Here is a 9,325-nt window from a genome sequence, read left to right as displayed (position 1 = left end):
CCCTAGTGACAAGCTAAGGGGACTGCAGGGTAGATTTCAACCCTAATACACACACACAGAAATATTCTCCAGAGAGTATAACTACCAGGGGTGATATGAAGCTGCCAGATCCAATGAGTTGGACATTAGAATACACCCAGATGGATACATGTAGGAAAGACAGGGGCTATTGGCGGAATTGGCCGCTGGTCTAGAAATCAAACACACAATAAGTGCCATATCTTGGGACACATGGTTGCTCAAGCGCCTGTACCTAGATATTTGGCGCTGTGAAACATCAGAGAATATTGTGTTAGCCCTGATGTACACGTGATAGTGAGCAATGGTAGTGCTCGATACATATGGAGAGTATAATAGACAAGAATTGTCTTTTATTAAAATTTCCGAATGTAGTGAAATTGCCTAATTTTTTAGGCTAATTAAGTTCGGAGAGGCTAAATAATGTGAAGTAATTACTACCTAAGAATTTGGCATTAATCACTAGCCACACCCTAGGTGCAATTGAGCATGCAAGAGGACACACTAAGCAGTCCCGTTTCTATGACTATGGAATGTACAATTGATCACGCGAGAGAACACACCAAGTAGTCCCGTTTCTATGGCCATGAAAGCTGTCTGTGACTGGAGTTGAGAAGGAGTAGGAAGGAAACAGTCACGAGATTAAACGCAGAGAGGCACTGGCAAAATAAAGGAATTATCAAGGTAAGTGGACCACTATAGTTATAGAAATAGATATTTGAGGACACAAATTCCACAGCAGGAAAAGGATGGTGATTTAGAATCTGACACTCGATTGATAAGATATCACTTCCACCCGGCGGAAGGGCTACAAATATGTTGAATATAATGAAATTCTAACAGGAGAAGCAGGAAATAGGATATGACCCAAGAGGCAAAGGATCGTGGCAATGTGATGAATATAATAATTGGGCTTTCCTGTCACACGGCCATAGTTGCATGAATATAATTAGCATAATGAGATTGTAAAACCATAGTGAACTATTTAAGCTGGAAACGAGAATACATGTTGAATATGCCTTTGTTTGTCTTTAGGCGAACGCTGACAATTGAGGATGGGATAACTACGTCCATTGATACCATACGAAAAACAGGTACCATAGTACGCTCCGGATGCTGAGTACATCATGGTGAGTTGACTAGACAAATAATACAGTTCCCGTGAGAAAGCAAAGAGGGTGCATAGGTGATTGATACAGATTTATGTTTTCAAGCAGTAAAGTAAAGAAAAGAGGGAGACATACCTGTTTGAAGTCGGGAGAAGCCAGAAGTGGAAGTGATGGATAGTGTCTATTGAGAATATATGGATACCAAAATTATGGTAATGACAAAAGTGAATATAGTGGTGATGCCACGTACTGGCACATTGTGTTGTATTGTTTTATAGGCCTAAGGTGAAGACATCACCAGTGTGGTCCTAGTGATGGATTCACTCCAGTTTACCCTTTTAAGCATCTCCTACAATATATGTGGAGGTGAGTGAAGGTGGAAGCAACCAGTCATAGTGTTGTGGTACACAATTATAGTGCTAAAGGATGAAATATGGATGACAAGATGCATAGGTATCTACATGTTTTTATTTAGGTGAAGGAATCCGTATCAGTTTATTTGAGGCAAAGAGAGAATGAGTTCTTTGTATAAGCGTCCTGAAGAAGGTCAAGAACGAGGGGGCGAGTGTACAAACCCCATAAAGACCGAACATATGTCAACAATCATATAACTTTTCTAAAGTAGAACAAACAGTAAAATGAATTGTTTTAAACACGTGGAGATTCTTTTGTATTGCACAAATAAAATGATTTTTAGAAGAGAGTAACTGATTTCCTTGTCATCCTGTTCACTCTGGTTCAAATCCCTTTATATTTCACATAGACTTTACCTGACGAACCAGCGAGATTAACATGTAACCCCCTTCCATTTTGCATTGACATTCCATTTTGCATTGACATTCCAAGTCAGGAGTTTTATTGTTATTTCCAGGTGGAGCCATATCGGATATTTAATACTGTGATGATGTGGGTGGCCTTGTTGGTGGGCTGTTTGTGCCATGAGGTTGATTGTGGGGGCAATGTGGGTCCAAAATATGTGTATTTGAGTAATGGGTAAGTACGCAAAATAAGAGAAACTTGAACATTAACTTTCCCCTTTCCCCCCTCCCTATACTCCACCCCAACCTGAAGTATCTGTCGCCCGAACATGGTGATAGACGGAACTGTCGTCTATCTAACTAGTGAATAAGAGAGAAAGGAACACCAATTAAGTGGATGTGAGCCCCTTGAGGTACAACCTTTCCCAGCTATCCCAGAGTGGGATTCTGGTTGCTGGAGGGGGCAGGGGTTTCCTCTGGGGATGCCCGATTTGGGTTCTGCACATGGGCCTGTGTCCATGCATTGCGTTTGTCAAATCGTCAGATTCACGTAATTGAGCCTTTAGTGGATTAGATTATCTCACCATAATCTGGTCAGCGGTCGTCTATTGGTGGTAATGGGTCAGGATCCCTTGCTGCTGGTTGCAGTGCTGGCAGGCCTCGATCGGATGGCGGGTGGGGTCTCCTGTTGTTATTGGCTCTTGCCACGCTCTAGTCACCTTCAATATGTTGCTCCGCCCATTTCCATGCATCTTTGGGGTCTGTGAAGTGCACTGTCGTGTTTTAGTGATATATTTTAAGTTGTGCTGGGTCAAAGAAGACGGTACTTCACGTTCAGGGTTTGGAGGTGTTTCTTGAAGTGGTCAAAGGATTGTCTGGCTTTTTGGACCTCTTTGGTATAGTCCAGGAAAAAGGGGATCCAGGAACCATTGTGTGTGATCGTTCCCTTGGAGCGGGCCATTTGGAGCAGTGCATCGCGTTCTCTGTAATTTAGCAGTTTTGCAATTACCGTGCGTGGTGGTGCACCTGGTGTGGGGGGCCCGGTAGGCATCCTTGAGCTCGTTCAATGGAGAAGAATTTGGAGAATGATTCAGGTTCGAATAGGTCTGCCAGCCATTGCACCAGAAACAGCTCCATACATGGCCCCTCTTTTTTTTCCGATAGGCATAGGATGCGGACGTTGTTGCGTCGCGATCTTCCTTCTCCCTCGTCGACTTTTTCTTCTAGTGTTTTCAGTCATGTCATGACACGGGTCATGCGCTGTTCCATGCTGGGTAGCCCACCCTCTGTTCTCGAGATGCATTGTTTGGCCTCCCCTGTGCGAGAGGTGAGCTTCTGTAAGTCTTGCCGAAGATGGGAGACGTCCATACTGATGCCGTCCATTTTTTGCTCCATGGATGCTCGTGAGTCGGCGATAGCAGCCATAACGTCTTTGAGGGGTAGAGTATTCCCGTACCTGCCATCTCGTGTGATTGGTTCTGATCTGAGGGAGAGGTTGAGGGTGTTTTTGTGGTGTACTGGTCAATCCTGCATTGGGTAGATGCTTTTTTGATTTTGTCTTTGCCCATTATAGGGCCGCTCAGTGGTTGCCAGTCCAGCGACCATAGTGTCTTTGTGTGGCGTAGGTAGAGCTCGCAGTGGATGTCAAGGCGTGACGGGTCCGGTTGGCAAGTGTGTTATGATTTGTCGAGGTCTACTGAGTGCCAGAGGTGATGAGACCATGGGGCCTATGCATTGGGACACTTCTGACCCACACAGGTTGTGGTTTAGCAGTCCGATTCACTTCCGTTTCTGACGATTGCTTTGACCTTAGGGCGCAAACGTATGGGCTAGCAGTCGGATGGTGAATGGTTCTGTGGTGCACCACGGGTCAGCTTGTTTCATTGTTGCCTGCAGCTTCCTGCCTTCTAGCTCCTCCTCGGACAGGAAGGGGGCGCCCGGTGCAGTGAACGTGACCTAGAGGCACTCTATTTATAATGGGGGGTCCCTGCATTGCTTGATATGAAGGGTGTTAGGGTTGCGTTCAACTTTCTTTGTCCTTTGGTAGGGTGCGGTTCGTGGTCTGTACCCTCTGGGGCAGAGAACCAGGATTGTTTAGTAGGTAGCCAGGGTTTAGGGCATAATTTCCTGGAAGGAAGTGTCCAGTCTCACAGGTTGAATGCGAAGGTAGAGTGCTGGGCACAGCAGTGTCACATAAGGAAAGGAGCTGTCTTGCATGTGCTAATGTGATAGTCCACGGATGGCGCAGACTGCCCGTGTGTGGGAAGGAGGCCGGATATAGATGTGGCAGATGGTGGCAGGACCTCACCCAAGAATTATAGGCTGTAGCTCGGTTTACCCATCCATTAGGTGCACGACTCACTACCGTTGGCAATCCTCCCTATGCATTCATGGGACAAGGTATGTGTGTTGGCGCAGGTGTTAGGACACAGTAGGTACAGCAGGAGTGTGGTGCTGTAACTTCTCATTTAGCACCAGGTAGTGCTTGTGTTTGGGTGCCTTCAGGATATGTAGTTCTCGTGCAATTGTCAGAGCAGGGTAATGCACGGGGTTGTGTGCCAAGGCTTGGAGGTTGCTCAGGAGGAGTTATGTTAATCCTTGGTGTTAGCTTTGGGGGGGTTGCTACTTGAGTGCACTGCTGCCCCTTTGTGTAGTTGCACGGGGTAGCCCAGGCCTTAAGTTTGTGTCTTTGTGTGTCCAGTGAGGCGAAGGCAGGGCCGTGGGACACCGTGTGTGTTCCACATACTGCGAAGGTGTTGATTGATGCCGCCTTCGGGGGTGATAGGTGTTGGGGTCACAGTTTCAGTTCAGTGCTGGGTATGACAGTGTTATTGCTACTGCTGCACTCCATGCCCCCCTCTTCCATGATACAGTGGAGGGCGAAGTATGGTGGTCCCAGTGGGGGATGCAAGAGTTATCCGGGCTGTTGGTTCACAGCGTCGGGAGGTCCGCTCATTAAGAGGTGCAGGATGTCAGGGCTGCCGCCTCCAGGAGCGGCCCGCTGCGCCGCTGGTGGGGGTGCCCTCACCCGCCCTGTGCATCTGCTGGTGGTCCGTTTAATCCTCTTGATGGGGGAGATGTGGAGCGGGTCCTCGGCGCTTGTTAGTGCTCCTGTCGGGCCTCTGTCACAGGGTGCGCACCGCGCAGACCGCTCCAGGACCCCAGCGGCACAGTGCTCCGGCCCAGCTAGAGCAGTCCGAAGCTCGGTGTGCAGCCCGCCGTGCCGGCACAGGTGTTCTCTCCACTCCACTGCACGGACCACGGGCCAGGGAGAAGTGTCCATCCACAGCGGGTAGGGGGGCCGCTGCTTGCTTCATGTGCCGTGTGTTCCTGCTTCTATTTCGCCTGACTTGGGCTGCAGCGCTCATACTCAGCCCGTATCCCTCATTCACTTCTTTGACTCCAGGCCATCACCAGTATGCGGCCATTTTGGGCATGGCAACCCGGGTCTCTGCGAGGCTCGGTTCGGGGTCCACGGTAACGCAGGGGAATGTCTGTGGAGGTTGAGACTTCAATTGGCGCTGCTCTGCAGATTCATCTGTCGATTGCTATATTTTAATGTCGGGAGCCTCCACGAGTAGCAGGATACAACAGGATTATTTTGGGCGGTCACAGGAGCCTCGGAATCTCATGTCTGCCAACAGGGGTATATGTTGGCTGATGTAGGGTAGGGGTATAGGCTTTCAGTGCCTTAGTTGTATGGAAGTAGGTACATGTGTCTTGTTGTGTAATGCATGCCATGATGGGTTTTTGCCTTGCTTTGTGCGAGATAGGGCTACTGATTGACCAAACACTTGTGCCTTTTATTTGCCAGTCTGTCCTTCAATGCCCACCAGTTGTGTCCTTCATGCCCTCAACATATGGATATTTTCATTCTATGTGCCTTCCATGATCTCATGCCATGATGTTACGTCCAGAGCTATTGATATCACTATCATCCTCCACAGGTCAATTTCTATGTGCCCTCACCTACAGTGAGGTTGGGCATGCCCATCCCCGTCTCCACTCCAGACAGTGTACTCCTTGCTATGATTTTACCTGTCTCTCTCCCTTCCCCTCTCTGACGCTCTCCTCTCTCTGTCTCTCTGTCTCTCTCTCTCTCTCGCTCTCTCTCTCTCTCTCCCTCTCTCCCTCTCTCTCTCTCTCTCTCTCTCTCTCTCTCTCTCTCTGTTGTCCTACTCTCCACTCCTAGGAACTTCTCAAACTGTCCTGTGTCCCTCTTGCACCCTGTAGTCCTTCTGCACTGGGTGGTCTATGCCTGTTTTCTGATTCCCTGAATGGTTGTCATGTATCTCTACTGTCTTTAAGTTGTTGCAATGCATGTCTTTACAATTTGAGGATGTGTTTCCCTATGGGATGCAGTGTATGCAGGCCAGGTGGGTACCCTGTGCGGGAAAGTGACGGGCACTCAGGGTGTCATTTGTGGTGTGGTGTTTAGCAGGGAGTCTGGCACTGTGTGCATTCACTTTTGTTTTATTTGTTTTGTGGGGCATGGGTCAAAGTTTATGGGTGCATGTGTCACATGGTGTTCTTATTGTCATGGGTCTGTGCATGCTGTTTTCACACTCATATCATGGTGGCACAAGTTGAGGGATCGTAGTTGTGGGGGTTTTAGGACTTATTTTCTATACCCTGGCATGGTGGACAGATGTATAGAAGGCCAACCTATATTGTGACAGAAGCAACTCTGGGAAGCTTTATTCAAACCAGTTTTGGTAGCAGTGGGATGCCTTCTAGGCTACGTTCTTCAGAGGTGGTGAACTTGTAAAGGGTCCACAATGAGGTTAAACAATAGTGATCACAAAATACACTTAAACAGGATGTATAAAAATACAGTTACTATTTAATGTCCAAGCCACACTGTGAAAACTGACTACTAGCAAGTAGAGTTATCACACAGGACTGTTAAACGAAATACAGATATACATTCACTTTGTTATAGAGCATAATACACACCAGAATCTCCTGCAAAGGAAATGTTAGAATAGTATTATGCACACCAAGTCCACAGAGATTATCCCTTATTAAAATTGTCCAGCCCTGAATTGCCTGGGGCCTTTTGATTAACAGTTCAGGTAAAAGTTCCACAGAAGTTATGAAGCAGGAGAAAATGCAGGTAGGGTCTCTGGGGTCCAGTGAAGGGTTATTTGGGTTAGGGTACAAGTTAGACTAATGCCCAAAAGTAGCCCCAACAGTCAGATGTCTTGAACAAGCAAGCAATGGCAAAGCCAATAATGTTATAATTAAGGTTTATTACAAACCCTTTGTCTTGAAATGGGATTGTAGAGATAGGTTAGAAGCTCTGTATCTTACCCCTGTAATCTGATTCTTCCACAGACTTGGCAGGACAAGGGAAGAGGGTCCGCCATTGCTTTTCCCACCAAAACTCGTAGTCCTTGATTCACAGGGTTGCAGGTTTGAGCTGATCCAGTTGGTGTCTTTCACTGTTGCAAGGACCTTCGATTGAAGACTGCAGAAAAACTTGATGCAGGACCCCTCCGAGGATTGGACTCGGGTCAATAAGCTATTTCATATGGTGGTCACTGCAGCACAGTGATGCAAACGTACTCAGCAGCAGCAATTAGACTTTCCAACCTATCTCAAGTCCCCTCAAAGCTAAGATGCAGACATTTTTGCAGAGGTTATTCTCATAGGGCCATCAGAGGATCCCCCCAAGACTCAGGCCAAATCTTGGTACGGTGACGCTGACAAGCACGATAGCCCAACATTGAAGCTGGTCAGCCACAGAAAACTTTCCAAAGGCTTCCTTTGACAGGGCACCGGCATACGTCAGGAATTGATGGTTCCTCCACTCCAAGGGTCACAGCTCCTTCGCAGGACTGCTAAAGGTCACAAGAAAGACAGGGCTCCTCCAGGACAGCAGCCAGGCTTCCTTCAGTCAGGTATCAGATTTGTTCGCAGGTCTCCCAGCTGTACAGGATTCTTGGCTCCTTTAGGTTTCTACAGGATCTCTGAAGAATGGGTGCAGGGGTCCTCTTCCTATCCTAAAAGCCAGGTCAGAGCTGCTGCCCTCACTAGCAAATAGCAGACTAGCCCACAGACACACCCCAGCAGTGGTCCAATCAGGACCACTAGTGAGAACATTCATGCACACTACTCAGACACACTGAAACCAGTTTGTGGATTCGACCAGATAGACCCAGCCCAGATCCTGTCAGCAAACACACACAGCCCTCCAGTATCCCAACAACAGCTCCTGGCAAAAATATCATGGCACGGGCATGTTTAACCAGTAGCCACAGATAGTAGCCAAACACGGTAAACGAGGAAGGCTAAAACAAACATTCCCAAAAAGTGGGAAAAAGTCACTGCTACCATCATCTTATACTTTTAGCACACCTAGGGTAACCAAAAATCCTCTGAGTTTTAGTCTAGGGCAAAAAGAAATGCACCCCATTGTACTGCAGTGTAAGCTGCATTGTGCAATGATAAAAAGTTACCACAAGTGATACAAAAGTAATCAAAAGGAGTAACGCAGTAACACAACTAATGGAAACAAGGTTTCCCAGTACTGACAGCCTGAAGGACGTGTCAGTTTCCCCATAACATATGAGCAAAAGCCAGTGCAGTGAAGCTTAAGGCTTCACTGCATTGCAAAATTCAGAAATTCAGATAAAAAAATAAAAGTAAAACTTTTGGGGGGGGTTCCCTAAAGTTGGAAGGAACGGTGCAGTAAAGAGAAATCTTTCCTTACACATGCCCCCCCTCCCACAGACTAAGGGAGAGGGTTAACTAATAACTAATCCAACCCTGGATGGGTCCTCTGTTCCAGTCGGTTATCCCTGTTGGACAACCCATCAAAATTGCTACATTTGAGATCTGGCCTATACCCAATAGTGAAGTTCAAGGCCTGCAGACTCATGAACCACCTGAGCCACTTTGGATTCTCTCCCTTAACATCTATCATCCACTTCAAAGGCTTAGGGGGAGCATATACAGTGAAGTGAGTCCCATGGAGGTAGGACCTCAACTTCCTAAGGCACCATACAATGGAAAGACAACTCTTCTCCACCTGGGGCCAATTTAGTTCTCCACTACTAAACTGGTAGCTGATTAGACATATAGGATGTTCCTCACCTTTGTCGTTAGGCTGTGAAAGTCTTCCAACTATCCCAGTGTCATAGGCATCTGTCTACACTAAGAAAGGTCTCTTCCAACCAGGTACTGTTAGGCAGAATCAAGACGCCAAGTGTAAGTACAAATTCACCTTTGGTTCAAGCCTGTACTACACAGTCAAGTGGTAGCGATGGCTGAGCATCCAGACTTATCTCAAGAGTAAAGTGAGCAGTATCAACAGTTACACAAAGAACAGCAATTACTATGGTTCAAAAAAACACTGACTCAAGGTTTCTGAGTAAAAGAATATACATTTATTTACACATCAGTTGTAAAACAATTCACTAAGTAAAGCAGCAGAAA

General features: G+C 47.0%; 1 long non-coding RNA gene across 2 annotated transcripts in view; it reads left to right on the top strand.

Annotated features, from left to right (window-relative positions):
• The first annotated feature begins 616 nt into the window (after nt 1-616).
• Nucleotides 617-9,325, top strand: part of LOC138526580 (uncharacterized) — a 330,805-nt gene continuing 322,096 nt past the window's right edge. For both annotated transcript variants that reach the window (XR_011283633.1, XR_011283634.1), the window contains exons 1-2: nt 617-702; nt 1,054-1,148. This is a non-coding gene — a long non-coding RNA (uncharacterized lncRNA). The remainder of the gene's footprint in view (nt 703-1,053; nt 1,149-9,325) is intronic.

Source organism: Ambystoma mexicanum, chromosome 7p (genome assembly GCF_040938575.1).
Source record: "Ambystoma mexicanum isolate Mex_15411 chromosome 7p, UKY_AmexF1_1, whole genome shotgun sequence".
NCBI classification, from domain to species: Eukaryota; Metazoa; Chordata; class Amphibia; order Caudata; family Ambystomatidae; genus Ambystoma; species Ambystoma mexicanum.
Note: the sequence above shows the minus strand (reverse complement) of the source record. Positions and strands in the feature narration are given on the sequence as shown.